This window comes from Pteropus medius, unplaced genomic scaffold, assembly GCF_902729225.1.
Source record: "Pteropus medius unplaced genomic scaffold, Ma_sr-lr_union100, whole genome shotgun sequence".
Classification (NCBI taxonomy): domain Eukaryota; kingdom Metazoa; phylum Chordata; class Mammalia; order Chiroptera; family Pteropodidae; genus Pteropus; species Pteropus medius.
This window is the reverse complement of record NW_024351543.1, coordinates 1,341,713-1,364,435: the sequence shown is the minus strand read 5'-3', so window position 1 is coordinate 1,364,435 and position 22,723 is coordinate 1,341,713. Positions and strand designations below refer to the sequence as shown.

The following is a 22,723-nucleotide window of genomic DNA, read 5'->3' as shown; positions in this document are numbered from 1 at the left end:
TTCAATATACTGGTCCAAATAAGATTTTACTTTTCGCAGCCTTTTAGATATAATCTCACAAAAGAAAGCACATTTTTTCTCCTGTTTCATACATCATCACCGTCATCTTCCTGAGGTTGCTGTCAATTTATAATAAAAAATAGACCTTAATAGAAAAAGAAACACTAAGTTAGGAAAAATGCTGCCATGTCTAGTCTTAAAGAAATTAAGGAAATAAATATATTTGTGCTTGCTATATTCATAATTAGATAGGTAGTTCAAAAGGCAAGATTTTAAACAGCAAACAGTATACCTAATGTGGCAATCTACTCTGTAGATAAGACCAAATCAGAAGAAATTCAAGCTCAATAAAAACCACTAATACTTTATATTATCCAAATATAGTTCTGCCGTATTTGTGGAATGATTTAACGTATAAATAGCGTATAGGTATATGTTCAATAACATCTACTACTTCACTTAACATAGAATACATCACATTATAATTATTAAATTAATTATCTAAATCTTCTTCTTGGACAGAGAGCTTATTCTGTCTTGATCATTCTGATATTCAGTGTACTCAGCACAGTTTAGAAGCAGATACATAGTAGGTCCTCGTATTAGATTGAAAAAATGAATGGATGAATGAATGTTCATGCATTGATGGGGTTTCTTAAGGGGTATTATTTATTTTTTTTACTGGTTTGTTTGCCATTACAGGGACAGTTCAACAACTAATAGCCAGCTTTTCAAATATATCTATACCGTGAGTTGGGAAGGCCTTTGATGTTTATGTCACCCATTCACAGATACTTCCACTTATGTCTGCACATCAGTCAGTTCCCAAATCATAGTATAATACTCTGTCTTCACAGATTTAAATTATTTGTATCAAAATTCACCTCAAATATTACTCCTCTGCTAAAATTACCTCAATTCTCTGAGCTGTAAATAATTACTTATTCTTTAATATTCCCACAATATATTATCTAGGACTCTTGTTAAAGTTATGGTAAAAAAGAAAAACACAAATTTTACAAATATTTACACTTTAAATATATTTTATGCTTACTGAGAGCATTTATCCCCAGCACAGGTCTCAGAGATTCATTGCCAGTACCATAATGGCCAGTCACTTCTACCTAAACACTTCCTTCCATTGTGTAGGAGTGCCTGTGAGACACTTAGATCCCTTTGGGAACTGCTAACTAGTCTCCCCCATTGTAGTAGATGTTATTAATTAACAAGTTAAGTCATACATTCAGTGACTATTTTACTGAGCAACTATTGAACAAAAATGAATCTAACAACTTTTCTCCTCAAGTAGATCACTACTGTGTAATAGGAGAAAATGTATATAAACAGATAATTACACGATAAATGGTTACTTACTTTGAGACATGCATAAGATACTGTGGGGTTGCGTAAGTGGGGAATTCCTTTGCTGAAAAGTCAACCCTCCTACTTTGAGTGTTCTTTAATGTTCCCTTACATCAGAAGATATGCATCCTGCCAAGCCTCTCGCTCCTGCTTCTTCTCTTTTGCCTTTTAAGAGTCACCTCTCAGTTGCTCTAAGGCAGAACAGAGTGCTATATTTTAGTTTATTCCTTTTAAAAAGATGATAATCTGTATTTCAAACACATCTAAGCACACCAAACTGAGAGTTTTCTTCATACTATTTCATTATTCATACTGAGATGAAATGCTAGCATGAGGTAAACTAGTCTAGTACCCACCTGGCACCATACATGGTTATTACAATATTATTGACTATATTCCCTATACTGTACTTTATATCACCATGAGTATTTTGTAATTACCAACTTGTACTTCTTAATCCCTTCCCTTTTTTCACCCAGCACCCCATCTCATCTGGCAAACATCAGTTTGTTCTATCTCTGAGTCTGCTTCTGTTTTGTTTATTCATTTATTTTATTCTTTAGATTCCACATATGAGTGAGATCATATGGTATTTGTCTTTGTCTGACTTATTTCACTTAGCATTCTACCTATCATGTCCATCCATGTTGTCACAAATGGTAAGATATCATTTTATAGCCGAGTCATATTCCATTGTATAAATGTACCACCTCTTCTTTATCTGATCATCTATTGGATGGGCACTTGGGTCATTTCCATATCTTGGCTCTTGTGAATAATGCTGCAGTGAACATAGGGGTGCTTATATCTTTTCAAATTAGTGTTTTGAATTTCTTCAGATAAATACCCAGAAGTGGAATTGCTGGTTTATAAGGTAGTTCTGTTTTTAATTTATTGAGGAACCTCCATACTGTTTTCCATGGTGACTGCACCAATTTGCAGTCCCGCCAACAATGCACAAGGATTCCTTCTTCTCCACACCCTCATTGACACTTATTGTTTATTGATTTATTGACGATAGAAATTCTGACAGGTGCGAGGTGATATCTCATTATGGTTTTTAATTTGTGTTTCTCTGATGATTAGTGATGTTGAGCACCTTTTCATATGTCTATTGGCCATCTCTGTATGTTTTCTTTGCAGAAATGTCTTTTCAGGTCTTCTGCCAATGTTCTAATTAAATTGTCTTTTTGGTGTTGAGTTGTATGAATTTTTTATATGTATAAATTTTGGATATTAACCTCTTATTGGATGTATCATTGTAAATATCTTCTCACATTCAGTAGGTTGTCTTTTCATTTTGTTAATGGTTTCCTTTGCTGTGCAAAACGTTTTAGTTTAATGTAGTCTCATTTGTTTATTTTTTCTTGTTTTCCTTTCCCGAGAAGATATATCAGAAAAAAGTGTTAGTAAGAGCAATATAAGAAAGTTTGCTGCTTATATTTAGGAGTTTTATGGTTTCGAGTCTTACATTTAAGTCTTTAATCCATTTTGAGTTTATTCTTGTATATGGCATAAGAAGGTGGTCCAGTTTAATTTTTTTTGCATATATCTGTCTAGTTTTCCAAACACCATTTATTGAATAGACTGTGTTTATCCAATTGTATATTTTTGCCTCCTTTGTCATAGATGAAATGACCATATAGCCGTGAGTTTATTTCTGAGCTTTCTGTTCTGTTCCACTGATCTTTGTGTCTGTTGTTATGCCAGTACTATGCTGTTTTGATTATTATAGCCTTGTATTATAGCTTGATATCAGACAGTGTGGTACCTCCAATTTTGTTGTTCTTTCTCAAGTTTGCCATGGCTATTCAGGGTCTCTTGTAATTCCACGTAAATTTTAGGATTATTTGTTCTAGTTCTGTGAAAAATACTATTGGTATTTTGATAGGGATTGCATTGAATCTACAGATTTCTTTAAGTATTATGGGCATTTTAGCAATGCCAATTCTTCCTATCCATGAGCACAGTATATGCTTCCATTTATTTGTACCTCCTCCTATTTCTTTCTTCAGTGTCTTATAATTTTTTGAATATAAGTCTTTTAATTCCTTGGTTCAATTTATTCCTAGGTATTTTTGTTGTTGTCGTTGTCGTTGTCGTTGTTATTGTTGTTGTTGCAATTGTAGATGAGATTGTTTTCTTAATTTTCTTTCTGATAGTTTGTTTTGGTGTGTAAAAATGCAATCAATTTCTGAATATTAATTTTTTATCCTGCTACTTTACTAAATTCATTTATCAGTTCTAATAGTTTTTTTCGTAGAATCTTTAGGGTTCTCTGTATATAGTATCATGTCACCTGCAAATAATGTCAGTTTTACTTCTTCCTTTCCAGTTTGAATACCTTTTATTTCTTTTTCTTGTCTGTTGTGGCTAGGACTTCAAATACTATGTTGAATAAATGTGGTGAAAGTGGACATCCTGGTCTCATTCCTGATCTTAAGGAAAACCCTTTTAGGTTTTTCCTGTTGAATATGATGTTAGCTGTGGGTTTGTAATCTATGGCCTTCATTATAGTGAGGCATGTTTTCTATTTTCCCACTTTGCTGAAAGTTTTTATCATAAATGGATGCTGGATTTTGTCAAATGCTTTTTTGACATCTATTGATATGATCATATCATTTTTATCTTTCACTGTGTTTATGTGGTGTGTATCACGTTACTTGAACTGTGACTATTCAACAATGATGTGTGGTAATCATGTGTGATCTTTTTAATGTATTACTGAATTCAGTTTGTTAATATTTTGTCGAGAATTTTTACAAATCTGTGTTCATCAGGAATGTGTGTGCGTGTGTGTGTGTGTGTGTGTGTGTGTGTGTGTGTGTGTGTGTACGTACGTACGTATGTATATTTCTTTCATAATATCTTTGTCCAGTTTTGGACTCAGGGTAATGGTGGCCTTATAAAATGAACTTGGGAGCCTTTACTGCTCTTAGATCTTTTGGAATAGTTTGAGAAAGATAGGCATTAATTCTTCTTTGAATGTTTGGTAAAATTTACCTGTGAAGCCATCTTTTCCAGGACTTTTGTTTCTTGGGGGTTTTTGATTACTGATTTGATTTCATTAGTAGTAATCATTCTGTTCAGATTTTTTTGTTTCTTCTTGATTCAGTCTTGGAAGTTTGTATGTTTCTAGGAATCTATTCATTTCTTCCAGAGTGTCAAGTTTGTTGGCATATAATTGTTCATAATATTTTTTTATAATCCTTTGTATTTCTGTGGTGTCAGTTGTCACTTCTCCACATTCATTTTTTATTTTAATTATTTAGTTCCTGTCTCTTTTTTCTTGATGATCTAGTTAAAGTTTTATCAATATCGTTTATCTTTTCAGATAACTAGCTCTTGGTTTCATTGATCATTTGTATTGTTTTTTTACACTCTTATTTTGTTATTTTCATTTTGATTTTTAGTATTTCCTTTCTTCTACTTACTTTGGGCTTGTTCACTATTCTTTTTTCTAGTTTCTTTAGGTGTATGGTTAGATTGTTTATTTGATATTTTTCTTGTTTCTTAAAGTAGGCCTGTATTGCTATTAATTTTCCCTTAGGATTGCTTTCGCTATGTCTCATAGATTTTGAGTTATGTTTTCATTTTCATTTGTCTCAAGGTATCTTTAATCTTATTAACCCATTTATTGTATAGTAACATGTTATTTAGCCTCCACGTATTTGTGTGTTTTTCAGGTTTTTTTTTTGTAATTGAGTTCTAGTTTCATACCATTGTGGTGAAAGAAGACATTTGACATGATTTCATTCTTCTTAAACTTATTGAGACTTGTTTTGTGGCCTAACATGTGATCTTTCTTGGAAAATGTTCCATATGCACTTGAGGAGAATGTATAGTCTTCTGCTTTGAGGTGAAATGCTCTAAAACTATCAATTAAATCCATCTGGTCTAGTGTAACATTTAAAGATGCTGTTACTCCTTGTCGATTTTTTGTCCAGAAGATCAATCCATTGGTGTCAGTGGGGTGTTAAGTCTCCTACTGTGACTGTATTACTGTCAATCTCTCCCTTTATATCAGTCAATATTTGCTTTAGGTGCCCCTATGCTGGGTGCATAAATGTTTAGATGGGTTAGATCCTCTTGTTGGATCGATCCCTTTATCATTATATAATGTGCTTCTTTGTCTCTTATTTTGTTTAAAAGTCTATTTTGTCTAATATAAGTATTGCTACCCTAGCTTTTTTTTTTTTTCATTTCCAGTAGCAAGAAATATCTTTTTCCATCCCTTTACTCTCAGTCTGTGTGTGTCTTTCAATCTGAAGTGAGTCTCTTGTAGACGGCATATATATGGGTCTTGTTTTCTTATCCATTCAGCTACCCTATGTCTTTTAATTGAAGCATTTAATACATTTAAAATGATTATTGATTGGTACATGTGTTTGTTTCTGTGTATTAGGTAGATCTCTTACATCTTCCTGTCTTGGCTTGTTGGCTTTATGTACTAGGTGCCCTGTAGGGCCCAGTGGCGGAGTCTCCCTGATTGCCTGAGTCGAGGGCTCCAGGAGTGTTCCTTGTATAGGCCCTATGTGCTTCCTCTTGTAGTTGAGCCTTGGTTGCTGTTGGCAGGTCAGTAGGCGGGATTGACCTTCAGGCTGACTGGCTGTGAGGATTGGCCATGCCTACTGCATAAGAGCTGTAGTGCAGGAGCTGACCCAGCAGATCGGGATTCACTCAAGCGGGCTTTGGTGCCTGCCAAAAGCACCCTTTGAATGTGTTACTTGTGGGGCTACTTGAATGATGCTCTGTTATGGTCTGAAGATAGCCTCTAGGTATATTGGCCCTGTGGCCTCTTGTGAGGGGGTCCTGTGCAGGCCTAGGTCTTCTGCTGCCTATGACCTACGCGAGTTCCTCTGGCAGGAGCTGCAAAGTGATCTGCAGTTGGTAGCTGTCTGCACTGGAACATGGGGTATGTGGGAGAGTCTCAGCTGTGAACTGAGGTTGGCTGCCACCATGGCCGAGCCTGAGGAAGCTCTGCAAAAGGCACAGCACACCCTGAGGCCTGCCACTGTTACCGGAGAGTGGGGTAACAGTGCATTGTCCAGGTTCTTGATGTCTCAAACAAAGAATTGAGCAAGACACCAAAATACAGTAGAAAAGAAAAGTTTTATTAGAAGTGAAAGTACACTTCCAGACATGGAAGCGGGCCTGAGCAAGAGAAGGATGGCTCAGAAGGCCTAGTAACAAAGTCTTTGGGGGTTTTTATCCCTATTTGCTGTGGATGGTTACTTTTCTTAGAAGAGTGGGCTTCCTTGATTGACAATTAAGATTGACAGGACTCAGTGATTCATCATTTTGCTTTCTGCACATGTTTGTTCTCAGAATTCAGTCTATTATAATGATATTAATGAACTTCCGGGCATATGCATCATATTATAATAATGGTATAATGACACTCAGATGAGTTGAAGGTCGTTGGGGTCTTCATTGTGCAGGTGTGAGCGACTGGCTTACACTGGTACCTAAATCTCTAACTACTGGTTTCTTTGTGTGAGCTAAAAAAAAATGCCTTCTGGCTTGCTTAATTGTAGGCAGATTAGGGTGGACCCCTTCTAGGATAGGACGACCTCAGTGTCTTTGCAGGGAAGACCCAAAACCCCCTAACTAACTTCCCTGCCTACTTCTTTTCTAAGGGACATGAACCCCTTGATTATTAGCATGGATGTTGAGGGAAGGAGGTCTCTTCTTCCATATCTGCTCCTTGCTGAGAACGTCCATAGTCCCTGCCTACAAGGGTTTCATGGAGCTCTTTCCCTTTCTGCCTCAGTCAGGATGTGGTCTTGGGTTTCCTGCTGAAGTACCACCTCAGTCCCTAGACAAAGAAAAGAAAATGCCAACTCGTTATTTAAATTATACATCTATTAATTTCTATTATTGATTTGCCTATTAAGTGAATAAAGGGAAACAGGCTTGGTTAATACGTTTCTTAAAGAATAAAAAGAAAGACCTTTGGCTTAAAGTCTCCTCCCCGCTCAGACTCTAAGGGCCCTGCCTGGCTTAACACCATTTCTGCTTAACAATGGGCTGATGACCCATTGGATTTGAGCCACCAGAGCAATTATCAGGATTTGAGGGAGAGGGCCTTTTTTCCAAAGAAAGGAGGGAGGAAAACTTAACTAGGTTTGCTAAAAAGATTAACTCTGCAAGAGATGTCCCATTTCATTTCCTGCTAAAAGATTAAGAATTTTACAAGTGATGTCCCATCTCACCACTGCCAACCAACTGCCCATAGACTCCGCCACTGAAAGAACCTGGTGTGGTAACTGAGATGGATAAGGCGGGTCCCAGGGAGTCAACAGGGTGGGGCCAGTGTGTTTACCAGGTCAATGCTGATTCAGGTTTCGCACCAGTGCTGAGCCTGGGCCACTTAGCAAATGGCTTTACAGCGCACAGAGGCCAGTCACACTGCCCATCTGGGGCCTGCTCACCCCTGACAGTTGGTCAAGAAAGACTACAGAGAATCCTGGGGCTGGCTGTTGGCCGCCAAAAGTGCCTCAACTGGCATGTGAGCTAAGGTTGCCTGTTTGCTGCTGAAAGTGCCTCCAGTGCTGTGTGAGTTTGGGGTTGGGGGTCCCAGTGAATTACCAGGGTGGAGCGAGCAGATTTTACCAGGCTAATACAGACTTAGATTTGGCTGTGTTGGGGGAGGGAAAGATGACTTTGGACACACTGGCTACATAGGAAGTGGGGCTTAGCAGAGGGACAGTGGTGCCTGTTTCTCCAGCCCTAAAGCCACACACACTCAGTTTCTCCTTGTATGTCTCTGGTGCCTCCCAAGCCACTGTCCCTATGCAGAATCCTAGGAGAGTGCCTGAGAATAAGAGCGTCTGTGTGCAAGCCCTTTAAGAGGATGCCTGGTTTTTCTAGCAGCCTCCATCTCACTCAGATGGATGGAATCCCTGCTGATTTTCACAGCCAGGAGTTGTGCGGGCTTCTTTTCCAGGCACTGGTGCTTCAGGCTGGGGAGCCTGGTGTGGGGCTGAGACCACTCACTCCTCTGTGGGGACCTTTGCAGCTGATATATTTCCCCTAATTTTCAACTGCCACTCACGGTATAGGGCCAGCCCATTTAGTATCTCTGATTCTCTTCCCAGTCTGGTCATGGCTTCTTCTTTATAACTTTAGTTACAGGATTTCTGTTTGACTAGTCTTTGGATGGTTCCCCAGGTTGATTGTTCTATAGTTTATTTGTAATTTTAATGTGGTCATGGGAGGAGGCAAGCACAGCCTTTACCTAATCCACCGTCTTGCCCCAGGTCTGTCTCTCACTATAGCTCTTTTAAATAGTCACTATTGTCATCCTAATTTTACAGGTGAGAAAACTGAGGCATAGGGAGGAATAAATTTGCCCAAGGTCAAGTAAGTAGCAAGGTTTCAGTCCCAGGAAGTCTGAGCCTACAATTTTAACAAGTTTATATACTCTTCAGCAGCAAGTTTCCATATTATAATTTATTTTTATGTAACTCAAAAAAGTATTCACATTTTCTCTGTTTTTATTAGATAATCTTTATTTGAAAATAGATTTTAACAATGGCCATTATGTTTTTCCTTAATTTGCATATGCTTGGGAAGTGAGAGTTGATGTGCAATATAAATGAATGGACAGTTACATGTTCCAAATACAGAACATGTTTGTTCATTAAAGGATGAGTCATGTGATTCTCCAGAGGTAAATCTGTCTAAACTGTTTATATGTGAATAATCTAAGCAATTCTTTGAAAAATGTATGCTACCATCTTTGTAATATTTAAGCCAGTCTCCAGCAAAGCCCTGGATGCATATTAGAGAATGCATCTCAGTTTAGTGCTCCACCCCAGCAAAAAGGCCTCTTTTCTTTTTCCTCTCTCTTTCAACAACCATCTACTGTTAAATCTTTTACTGTTTTTCTCTTCATTTAACAGTTATTTTATATCAATATAAATCTTAAAGTAGGCTTAATTAAAATACGTATTGTTTCTTCATCTGTAAAACAAAGGATTGGTTTTGATGATCTGAAAGTTCCCATGGGAAGATTGTGATCTATCTGTGTTTTTTATGGAGATCCCATTTTATTAAGAAAAAATATGTACAGTAATCTGTAACCAACACACATCATGACAGTCATTGGCGTAGAACATTTTCATCTGGACTTTCAAGTCTGATCTTATTCATTACAGATTTTTTTTTTAATTTAATAAATTGCCTCAAAGAAAAATATTAACTTTACATTTTTGTGTATGTAATTTGCCTGTGTTGAGGAGCTGTATAAATCTACCTACCTTGAAGATCTAAGTGCATAATCAATGGGTGTTTATTGGAAAATTTATACAAAGTAACTGAATACCTGGGACTTTGACTAATTCAAGTCCCAAAAACATGATGACTGAAATGCTAGAGAGAAGACCTTGTTTATTTAAAAAGTACTCAAGTATATATTCTATCTTCCCAAATGTCCTTGACTCTTGATTTTTAAACCCCATTCATCTCAACCATTTCTCCCTCATAGCACGCTATATCATACTAAACTCAGCCCCCTATATTTGTTATGGTACAGCATATTTGTTATGGAACAGTACAGATTATTAGCTTTTAGCATCATAATCTATGCTAAAGGAATTAAGGTGTTTTAGTATTAGGATTTTTGGAAATTCTTTTATATTTTTTATACTCTTTAGTACTCAGCATTTTAGTGCAATATTTGCAGAACCAACTGGGCCAATTTCCACTGATCCTGGCCCCCATTCTCCTAAACTTTGAATTATGTGTCAACTAGTTACTCCTTAAAAACTTATTGAGTGTCATAAAGCTAAAAGGAGCTAGTTAAAAGAAAAACATGTTCCCTACCGTCTAGGAACTCATAGAAACAGGTAGGATGGTCATAAATGGGAATGTTAACAATGCCTTCTGGGTTGTTGGAAGGGTTAATAAATGAGTAAAGAAAACTGTAATTATATGGTACTGTGAAAACCTACACCACACTCAGAGATATGCATTCTGTCCTTCCAAAGATAAGGTGTAAATGGTGTTAAAGCAAATAAAACAGTGAGACTCTGGAATATGCAGGTGGAATTTACAATGACTGCTCTTCACTCCAGATACTGAAATTCTGAAGTCCTGAGACCTCGAATGGCCTTAGGTCAGGATACAGCTGGTAGCGGTAGGAAGTGGAAAAAGCAACGCACTTAAGATTCTCATTATACCTGCTTTTCTAAATGTAGGTGCATGGGGATAACTACATTTTTTATCCTCCCGGTAATTTGAATGCCCTGGGATATATTTCTTCAGTGCAATAGTTCTATTAATCATCAGTTTATCATTTGTTTATTTTGTCTAAAAAATAGGGTATTGTGTTCTTTCTGTTTTCAAACCTATTGTCAAATGTATACTCATATATGGTATGAAAGTAGCAAAAAATAAATAACCATCTTTTACATATTCTGACATTGGACTGTTATCTTCAAAAGGAAAAATCAATCTTCATTCACTTTTCAAAGGTAGACTCCATTTCTAGAGAATAGAGTCAGCATTTCTACTGGTTTTTCTCAGTTCTTCTCATTTGCTGATTAATCCAGAATCTCTTTAGGCTCCTGAGAACTTTATTTCTTCACCTGTGTTGATGGACTAGGTCTGCTGACCTCCTGTTGATCATGAAGGTTAATGTTTTTGTTGTTGAAAAGCCCAGTAGCTGAAAAGAATCAAAGGAACTGAGAAGTTTTTCTTATCCTTTTTAATGATGCAGCAGCTGTAGATTTTTAATCATGACCAGTGAAAGTGATTAACTAGGTGGTTTGATCACATCATCGTCATTTTGTTATTGAACTTCTCCTGATTTAAGTTATTGTTTTAATCCATCTATTTAAGAATTCATGTATTTAGGTACTGAATTGTCTTTGGGTCAATCCTTAAAACTCTATTGTCCTTTGAATAGCTATAAGAAAGTTACCAGAATTACAGACGGAGAATCTTCACTATTATAGCATATTATATATGCGCCAAATATAATATATATATGCCAAATCAATTGCCACTGAAGTTCATTATACTGACAATTGACTTAGGAAAAAATGACTAGTAATATATAAACATTTATTTTAAAGAGAAAATATGATAGTTTTGTCCTACTTGATAAAATATGAAAACTAGTCTTAGAAAATTGGAGCATTTCCATTTATAAACTATATAACCTGTTCAATGTCCTCATATACTCTCTTTGCCCTATTTATTTTCATCCTCAATTTGTTGTAGATCACAAGTGCCTTAAAAACTCCAGCATCTCCAAAAGGAACTTTGTCTTCAGATCTTGGCACTCTAATTTTCACTCCTTTCTACTCCACCAACTTGGGACTTGTGATTTCAGGAATATGCTGAACAATGGGTCTGGAAATAATTACCGTCTGCATTAGTTTCCCATGGTTGCTTTAACAACTTACTACAAACTTGTTGACTTAAAACATCAGAAATTTATTCTCTCACAATTCTGGAGGCCAGAAGTCCAAAGTCAGTATTGCTGGGCTGAAATCAAGATGTTGGCCGGGCTGTGTTTCTTCTGGTGGCTGTAGGGGAGAATGTGTTTCCTTGCCTGTTCCAGCTTCTAGTGGTTGCCAACGTTTCTTGGCTTGTGGCTGCATCACTTCAATCTCTGCTTTCATGGTCACAATGACTTTTCCTCCTAAGTCTATGTGAAATCTTCCTCTTATAAGGATACATGTGAGTACACTTAGGGCCCCTCTAGATATTCCAGGAAAATCTCCCCGTCTCAAAGTCCTTAACTTAATTACATCTGCCAAGCCCTTTTCTGCTATCAAAGGTAACGTTCATCGGTTCCAGGGATCAAGACATAGAAATCATTTAGGGGGAACATTGTTCAGCCTAACACACCACCTTAACCAATGTACCTACTCTCCATCTTCTGCCTTGTCTTTCCTTTTCATTTCTACTAGCACCTTCAGCGAGACCAAGAAAATATGAGAACTGTCCAAAGACTTCACTTTCCTATCAACTCTTTGTACTTTAAATAGAGCAATTAGACAAGTGATGTAACAGATTCGAGCAGTAAGACTTTATAGGATTGTATGAAGTTAGGTCCGTGAGCAACGGTGTGCACATTTGTCTATTTTCTTTGGCCTGGTTCACATCATTTCCATCTTTATTCTAAGGACACATGCTCGAAGAGACCCAATTCTGCCTTCCTAAGTGTTAACCTTTTTCCATCGTTGTTCCTCAGGCGAGGAGAATCCAGTGGCTCAATCACATGTCAACTTTCTGTCACACTCCATTCAGGAAAACTGTATTCCAAAGCCGTGGGTCTTGGGTATTGATTCTTATGCAACATAATGAAGAGGGACATTGCAGAAAGGTGGCTATGGGGAGAACATCTGGAAGAAATAAATTTCCTAGGATCAAAGGCCTCCGTGTGCAGCCCAGAGGGTCCTCAGGGTGCTCCTCAGAGCAAACAAACAATTCTCTTGATGAGTCACTGTAATTTTCTTCTGCCAAAAGCCCACATGTGTTGCAAGATCTCAAGGAACGGGGTGGAGTAAGGGGAGAGAAGGAAAATTAAAGAAAGAAACAAAAGTGATTTTAAAAAGACCTTAACCATGCGAATAAAAGACATTTCAACATTATTACAGTCCTTTAATATACCTACCATCCTCGACATTGTATCACTTCCATTGCCTTGCCACAGAGTAAAACTAAGTATAACAAGATATTTTTAAAAACACACACACACACACAAAAACAACGGTGGAAGGAAAAGATGTTGGTGAAGAATACGACACTCTGAAACAACATACTTTTTTTTTTTTTCTGGCTTAAAACATGAAAATTGGCAGAGGAGAGTGAAGCCCAGGACTGTCTCGAACCCTAGCCAGTGGCATTTTACTGAGAAAAAAAAAAGTTACTTATGAATCAGTACAGCTATGCTTTGTTCTGCATGAGTGTTTTAATAGAGCGAGTGTAATATAAGGATCAGGTGGGCTCGTGGGAATGGAACAAAAGGTTTTGTAAAATTAAAGCAAAATAATTATAGCTCTAGGTGCAAAGCGAGCATATTCCAGCAGTTGATAGCAAGGACCTGCTCAGAATGGAGATGGGAGGGGGCATGCTGGAAGTTTTTTTATTCACTAACAAAGGCTTTTAATAGGTAACAGTTGTAAAGCATCTTTGAAAGTAATTAATGCACCCACACAAAAATTTATTAAAATGAAAATTTAAGGAATTGTCTAAAATGAATTAATTAACAAAAAAAAAAAGAACATCATGCCTTTCTTATTTTTTTAAAGAGGGAGAGAAGGTTAAGCAAAGCAGATTTTTATGAGATTGCATTTTAAAATGCTCTTGGTTTACTTCGTATCTGAATTGCCCTAAAATAGGGAGTTGGCGGGATTTATCATTATCTACCCCCTTTGGAAATATTAAATTGGGACAGACATAAAATGGGGATTAATTTGCTGTGCATGAGTCTCAAAGCCCCTTAAAATTATGATATCTCCTTATAAAATGACCAAAGTTTTTAATAAGTTTTCTGGGACCTGTAGGAAACAGAATGTGGTATTCGGAAAAAAGGTGTTTTTTTTCACATGGGCTTCTCCATCTTGCACTGCTCTTAACCAAGCTGCTAGAACTATGCTTCCTGTTGTGGCCTCATGGAATACAAAAGGAAAGCTGCGAAGTGTGGTGTTAGTAATTTTTACCTCAATGTATTTTCTGTCTCTACGGGGGAAAAAAATTAACTGCATTTATCTTGCTTCTGCAAGAACTTTTAATCACTATATTTGCTTTTCTCCCTATTTTCTTTTGTATTATTTCATACTGTGATATAATTATAAGGTAGAATATGTATAACCTGCTGAGAATTTACCCTTTACTATGAGAATCACTTCCAGTTTAGTACAAAAGTATTTATTTTCAGCATGTTGTTGTTATACCTCAAAAAGTTTTAGGTTCCGAACTTGAGTAATTCCTCAGAGGTCAAGTTCTCTAAATCTACCGTGCTGAAAAAAATCACTGGAAATCGCTGTCTTTCTTCCAACAGTTTTTTGTTTTTGTCGAGACCAGAATCTGGCTGTGTAAAAAATGTAAATAAGAAAAAAAATTAATTTTGGAAGGTGTATTTGAAAGACTGCTCTGGTGATACCATATAAAAATACATAATTCTAGTTTTGCAAATAATTTCCTTTAAGTGTGTGGTTGTAAGACAACTTTTGTAGTGGCGAAAGCACACCCAAGTATACATATGACTTATGAATTTTGAATATGTTTGCCTGGAGTTTCTTTGTCTCCTTGTCATTATCTCTTCAATGGCCATTAATATCGTGCCTTCAAAATCCTTTTGACTATTGTCAGATTTTTCTTTTTTATTTTCAAGACATTGGATTTAGTTGGTATGTGTTATGTTGCACTATTAAGTACGGTATTCTTGCCTGTGAGAGAAAAGCGTATTTGTAAGGCAACTTGGTGAGAACACCCTGCACTTAAGTGGATGCACATTCTTCATGATCTTTGTCTTTCAGTTCTGTATTATTTTACTTTCTCTGTGGAAATGACTGAAAAAAGGAAAACAAGGGAAAAAAATGTGTTTGTAGTACCAAGAACTTTCTGTTTTCACAATAGTGTCTCTTGTTCCAGCTCTTTACTATGTCATTTAAACTATTGTATCCATTGACCACTGAGCTGGAACGGTATACTACTTTTATATTGCTGCTATAACAAACGACCACAAACTTATCAGCTTATAACGCCACAAATTTATTATTACATAATTCCATAGATCAGAAGTTTATGTTGGCCCAACCGATTTCTCTGATCCAGGTTTTACAAGACCAAAATCAAGGTGTCAGACGGCTGGGTTATTAACTGGAGGCTCTGGGAAGAATCTGCTTCCAAGCTCACTTAGTCCTTGTGGTTGTGAGACTAATACTTCCATTTTTTTGCTGGCTGTGAGCTGGAAGCCATCCTTAGCTTCTTGCATGCGAGATCCTGTATCTCAGAACCAGCAAGAGTGCCTTGAATTATTATCACATTTTGAATCTCTCTGACTTCCCCTCTACTATATCTCTTTTTCAAATTCCAGCCAGAAAAAATTCTCTACCTTCAAGGTAATTAGATTGAGCCCACCTGGATAACCTAGGATTCTCTCCCTAGTATAAGGTCTATAACCTTAATTACATTCACAGTCTCTGTCACGTAACATTTTGCCATGTAATGAAGGTTCTGGGTATTAGAGAGCGGACATTTTTGGTGTGTAATTATTTTGCCTACCACAAATGAATTCTAGAAGAATGGGTAAGCTCCATTATATATTTCTAGAGTACTCTGAGTATTTATTTATTTATTTTTTTGCTCTGGAAGTAGAAGAAAATACTCATACTCAGTTTAAATACTTATAATATCTATTAGTATGTTTTCTCCTAAAATTAAGCATGTATTCTTACATAGCTCATTGAACTTGTTTAAGAGCATTTTTTCCTTCAATTGATAAATAGAACTAGCGCACAGGAAAAACCAAGCCAACTAGTATTGCCTGAGCTAGACTGAGTTTTTCTGACTTACATACAAATTTTATTCCCCGATACCCTTTTATTCTCCACGGATCATGCTAGAACCAGAGTGGTAGCCCAGCTGGAAAAGGGAAGTAAGACCAAGTGAACCGGAAATGGGATTACTAAAACATTAGCGGAGATGATTTACATGGAAGGCTGAGATAAATGAAGTTATAACTTGCCAAGGAATAGGAAAATCTCAAGTCTGTCACTGGTATGTAAGAGAGTGTGATCTGATACGTGAAGACATGACACAAGGCGTAGTGAAATTGGTCAGATGGCAGCATTTTGATTCAGGGGTTGGCAAGGCAGGCTAAGGATGCAGTAGTAGGAATCCAAGCTGAATAAGGACTTGAGTTTATAGCAGAAATTAAAGAGAAAGGTTCTAGCACCCCAAGGAAAAGGAACCAGAAATAAATCTTTTGAGAAGGTTGAAGAAAGGGCTAAGAAGGTAAAAGGAAACAAGGTCAAAGAGAGATAAGGGAATTAACTGGGGACAAAGTTGTCTACCCTTCACAATTTTGCTCTAGGTAGATTCTGGTATCTGAGATAAAAGGATTGCTTTGGATATTAAGAGAGAAATATAGGTAAATTCACTAGATTGTAACATCTGTTATACCCGTTCCTTAAAGAAGAAATTAGCTTATGTCAGCAATCTTGTTTTAAGCTGCTATATCTCAGATTTTTTTTTTTTTTAAAGGGATTTTCCAGCTAAAAGACTGACTTCCTAAATAAAAATGAGATATAAGGACAATTGAATTGTAAAACTTCAGCAGTAACTAAATTTGGGTCTCTATTTAATCGCAACAGAAGGCTGAAAGTATATTCATTATATTTTTAAAAAGTTAGTTTTTACTTCTAATTTAATGAATTTGATTGAAGTGATCACTTATAAACTAATGGGAAGGATAGTTGAAGTAGATCTACTTTTTTTTTTCAGAATATGTTCTACTATGCTGTTCATGTATTTATTTGTTTATTTGATTTATAAATTACTTGTCAACATGTGCCACTACTAAATACAGTATTATTTTCTAATCAGATGAGTAAACACATTAATTCAAACACATATACATGTATATAGAGAGAGTATCCATAGCATATGCAGTACGCACTTAAATATATCTATGTACTCTTCTAAAATAGCTAAAATACTTTCTGTTTCACCATATTCTATCCACAAATTCCATAAATATATCTATGTACTCTTCTAAAATAGCTAAAATACTTTCTGTTTCACCATATTCTATCCACAAATTCCATGTGGGAACTCATTTGAGAGTATACAGTGTTATTCTCATTTCCAAAGTAAGTACAACATGGGTGCTTAATTATGTTCCGTGTAATGAACATTTTTTCTGTGAATATAGGATAGAATAAAAATTATTAGATAACTATCAAAATTCCTGAGTTCTTATGTTTGCTTTGCTAAATATTAGACATGTGATATTAAGTATATCATTTAATCACTTACAACCTCAGTTTCTTCACTTGTAAAATAAAGACATTTCTTTTATTTACTTTGTAGAGTTGATGTCCAAATCAGATGAGCTAAAGATACCTTAAGGCATTTAAAGATTATGAAATACTATGAAAAACATTGTTATGTTTTAAACAAACATAAACAATTCTCATTATTACAGTTAAGGCATAGTTCGTGTCCTCAAATATATGCAATTTACTTGAAATGCTAAAATTAGTTTATTCTTTTTTTTTTTTGGTATCTCTAACCAAGTCTCCATGTCGTTTATGTCTGGTAAATTACTGTTCACAATATTAAGTAGTGTTGGTTTTCAATACTATTGTATGTTAGAGCTCATGTTCAAAACCAGGACAGTATTAGATGTTAGTGTGCTATGAAAGGCAATTAACAGCCAGGAATGTAAAATTAATTATTAAAATATGCAGAATCACTATAATATTTATATCTTGCTATATACTTATTTTTGTTAATTAAATAGTTTGTTAATGAAGTCACAGATTTTCTTCTTCTAAATTCTAAAAACATTGAAAAGAGTCAGAATTTCAGGGTTGACAGAGACAAAGGACACTCTTTTTTATGGCTGTTGGTTGGTGGATTGATTGATTGGTTTTAGATCCCATTTCCATTTTTCCATGTCCCTTTCCTTACCCCTTTATTTTGGCTTGGTCCCTATTCTAGAGCTAGTGATTCTTTCCATTGAGCTAGTGGATGGTTAGAGAGTACAGGGATCAGTTTAGAGTTCATATGAGCTCTTTGAAAATGTATACAAATATACTTTTTATGTATGTATATGCATATTTACACATATACTTTATATGTATTTGTAAATGTTCCCTTTCTCCCTTGGAGATGTTTATAACTTTCATTTATTCTCAAAGGGACATTTGGACCTACTGAATTACAGATATTGGTGCCTAAATAAGCATCAATTGAAGGAGATCTTTTCCTCTCCCACTCCCTTTTCAACTATTGCGTCGCAAGCATTTGGGTGTGGGTAGTTAGTAGAGAAGGAAGATTAGAGGACCAGCCAGCGGGAAGGGGGATGAGAGAGTAGTACCCCTATAAATGGCTTTCTCTTTCTTTCCGACTTTCTTGCCTTCTTGTTTTCTTGCTTTTATGCTCAGCTGCTTTGTTATTTTATGCTCAATTCCTTTACTTCTTGCTTTTCTTCCCACCCTCCCTCTTCCTTTCCTCCTTCCCATTTTCCCTCCTTCCTTCCTTTTTTCTTTTTCTTTTCAATTACTCCTCAGAGAAGAAAGTTTAAGCAAGCATAATTTTTAATGCTGTAACATTAGCCCTTTCCTCATTCACTTCTCATGTTCCTTCCCATCGATGTGAATTTATTCATTTTACAATCTTCTCAGTCTTGAGAGTATTCTTTCTTATCCATCAGAAGCAACAATGCTCTGCAGTCATATCTTTAGCAGCAATCATTTAGAAATCAGTGGAAGGTAATAGCCACATAAAAAATATTCTTTACCTTCCTTTTCAGCATTTTAGCTCCCTACTTAAACATTGTCATCTAAGCTAAAATTCCAATTAATAAATAAAACAAATAATTAAATTGAGTTGTGAATTAACATAGAACTAGGTAAAATTAAACTGCAATTCTTCTAGTTAGTGGTTTAATTGAGTTATTTTTAGAGATGTGGACAGGGCCATCTCCAATTTCTATGAAGAATAGAAAGAGATTATAGTTTTGACTGTCTCAACCAAAAACTTCCTATTACCATAAAGAGTGAATAACTCTCTTCGCTTTTTCATTTCATTCAAGAATATGTTTGTATCATCATTAATATTTTTGGGAGAATGAGTTTAGGAAAGGAAGAAAAAGATGATTCTGTTATGGATTTCTTTGGCAGTTCAAAATATTGCTATGCAGAGTTTTCCCTATGCCCTATTCTTGTAGGATTTGAATTTTCCAGTTGGATTGACTTGGCTGTCAAAAAGTCAAGTTGATTTTTCTTTCCCCCAGATTAACTTGATAATTGGCTGCATAAAATGTTAAGTACAATTAGGAGAGGTAGAATTTTAAAGCTATTTAACACAACAAACAAACTTTATGGGGCTATTTTATTCCTTTTTTTTTTTTTCCTTTTTTTTTTTTTTGTGTAGCTTCTCCAGAGAACACATTGTATAAAGTTATTGCTTCCTGTTCCATGAAGTATTTCTTCCTTGACCTACCTGCCATAACTGCTTAGCTTTTGCTTAAGGAAAAAAAAAAAGTTTCCAATTCCACTATTGAATCCTTTTAAAGAAAAATCAAGGTACAGTCTTTCTTTTTCACACAAAAGCATTCAGAGCACTAGTTTTAAAGAGAGCTTAATTCTTGCACTAGATGTTTTAAACTCTATTCTTGTTCAGAACTCAAGAATGCAACCCTCTCTTGTCTGTCTTACAGACTGCCAGACTGTTTATCATTTTCTGTGCTCATTTCAAATTGTTTTACTCTCAATGCCAGCTAGCCTTCTCATATTCCCTCTACTACTGTTTCCACACCTTTCCTCTTACTCTTGCTTTGTCTGTCTTCTTTCTACTTTCTCCCCATATTCCTCATGCTTAGAATTGTCTGTATCTTTTCATCTTAGAATGAATGCCTCTTAATTTTGATCTAGACTCACATCCCATTTCTTAATAGTTGTCTTCTAAGTAAGCAGCCTCTTCTCTGCTAATAACTTCTCTTGGTAAGCATTCCATACTCACGGGGCTACGTATTTTAAACAAACAAATAAAAGTAAATTCACATTCATCTGCTTTGCTAGTCAAAACACTTCTTAGAGGTTCGTAACTCTTTGATGTCTTCTGTAGAGTGCTTATCACTTTGTCTTTTTAGTAAAGGTGGCAATAGCCTATTGCATTAGCAAAAATTAAAAACTGTATGTTCCATGTATTTTAGTCATCTAGATGCCACTCAAACATCAACTGGTTTATTTACTTAAAGCATATTAATGACACTTTTCCTGCAGTGAATCTCGTAGTTTTCAACCGTCTTAAACAGTATTCTAAACAAGATGATTTACTCTTTATATGATGATTCCCTGACCATCATTCCTGTATTAGTTTTCTAGGGCTGCTGTAACAAAGTACCACAAACTGGGTATCTTAAACAACAAAAAGGTATCGTGTCAGAGTTCTGGTGGCTGGAAAAGATTAAGATGTCAGCAGGGTTGGTTTCTTTTCAGGGATGTAATTGGAATCTGTTCTATGCTGCTTCCTAACTTCTGTGGTTTGCTGGCAATCTTTGGTGTTTCTTGGCTTGTAGAAGTATCTTTCTGACCTCCATTTTTACCTTCACATTGTGTTCTCCCTGTGTACATGTCTGTTCTCAAATCCCCACTTTTTGTAAGGATATCAGTTATATTGGATGAGGGGCCCACTCTACTCCAGTATGTCCTCATCCTTACCAATTACACCTGCAACAGCCCTATTTCCAAATAAGGTCACATTCTAGGCACTAGGGGTTAGAACATTAACATATAAATTTTGAGAAGATGCAATTCAACCCATAACGATTATGAACATGATTTTGCGTGTAGAGTTCTACCACCTCGATTTCTGCAGGACTCAATTATGGACACGTTTGCAAGCTGTACGTAGTTCTCAGCCTCAGATACTGCATTCTTTTCCTTTTCATTCTGAGTTACAGAGTGGTTATATCATATAGTTGTTATTGTGCTTTCTTCTGGAGGTGTCCCCTCTTCCCATCTAACATGAGTGGAAGGTCCAGGTAACTGACGTTACCGTGTCTTAAGGAAGAATATATTGGTTCCAGCTAAAGTCTCACTGATGAATAAAGACGAGTTTGGGCAATCACTTGTACTTTATGGCAAGTTTTTATTTCTCAAGGGCTCTATTTTCTCTTTTCTGGATTCTTGACCATGTTAAATAAAGATAGGCCTATGAGCAGATAGGAGAATGCTGGATAACTGCGGTATTAATGTATTATTTTCTTATGACATATGAAAACTAAAGAAATACATTTGATAAAAATATTAGAAATTGAATTATCTAATAGTTGCCCAAGATTTTACCCATTGACATGGGAAAATCAGAGTCCTCCTTAGAATCCTTAAGGTGTGAAATTTGAGTAGAAAATAATTACGCTTTTGTGTGATTTGTATAGTGTCTATCACACTGAGGTCATTCAATAAATATAATACTAGCATAAAATTGTATTGAAATCAGATGAGTGGGTAGGGAAATGTGCACATTTAGTTCTTAGCAAGTTGTTTTCCAGAGCAAGATAAGGCGCTGACCTACCAGGAGAGGCCCGTGTAGCTCTCAGGGCACCGTGCTGATGAGCCGCTCTACGGTTCCAGTTTTGGCAGGCTTAACCAAACTGGCTCTTTGATCCTTGGAGTGGCTCCTACCACGGGGAGCGCCTCTGTTTGTTTTGCTTCTCCCTTCGGTCATTACTCCCACCTGGCACTATAGGGCAAAAAAAAATGAGAGGAGGGAGAGGGTTGTGAGGAGACACAAAGGAACACAATTCTGCCAATTATGAAAAGCTGCTTAAATAGTTCTGGTTCTAAAGCACATGTAACATTACTGCCAACCTATTAGTGAATACATTTTATTTTCTATATCATGCAACAGTTATGCTAACTATCACTTTTCCTGATTCTGCTTTTTCATTACTGGGGTTTTAGATCCACCATAAATTGCAGCCAGCAATAGAAGTAACAACAGTCAGTGTTGCTCCCTGTCTTCTAATAATCTTTTTTCTTAAGTATCTGAATATGCTTGTAAACATTTACTTCATCTTATGCCTCGATATTTTGAAATCAGTTCCGCCACTATATTTGAAAATCAACTTTAGTAGTTTACGTTGGTCAAATTTTTTTTGACCTTGTATGAAATTTTTGTTGAAAAATTTTAATAGATTTTGCAACAGTCTCTCCATTTCAATGACTATTTGATAAAAATGAAACACAATTATACCTATTTTATAGCTGAAAAACTAGAGACACTGAGGTGGTAAATATCTTATTTAAGGTTGTTAGTGTCATTATACTGACTCGATACTGGTAGTATCGTTTGGATGCTCTGAGATTTAGGGCTTTAGCACATGCTCTATGATATGATCAAAATACCTGCTCTACATTATCTTGATCGTGTCATTTAGGTGTCATAGATAAGAAGACAGAAAACTTAGACACAGAGGCATATTAAATGACTTGTAGCAAATCATACAGCAAGGTCACAGGAAAGCCGATAAAGTCTTAGACTCCTTTATTCTGTGAACTAGCCATGACTAGTTTTCTGACAAGAAACATTTTTCTCCTTCAGGGAATCCCAATTTTCAAAGTTGTGAAGGTTGGAGGCTTTCACTGAGAAAGCAATGCCTCAA

At 36.1% G+C, this 22,723-nt stretch overlaps 1 long non-coding RNA gene across 11 annotated transcripts in view; it reads left to right on the top strand.

Annotated features, from left to right (window-relative positions):
- The window catches only part of LOC120586611 (uncharacterized), a 696,355-nt gene that overhangs the window by 318,472 nt on the left and 355,160 nt on the right, over positions 1-22,723 (top strand). The window lies entirely within an intron of this gene.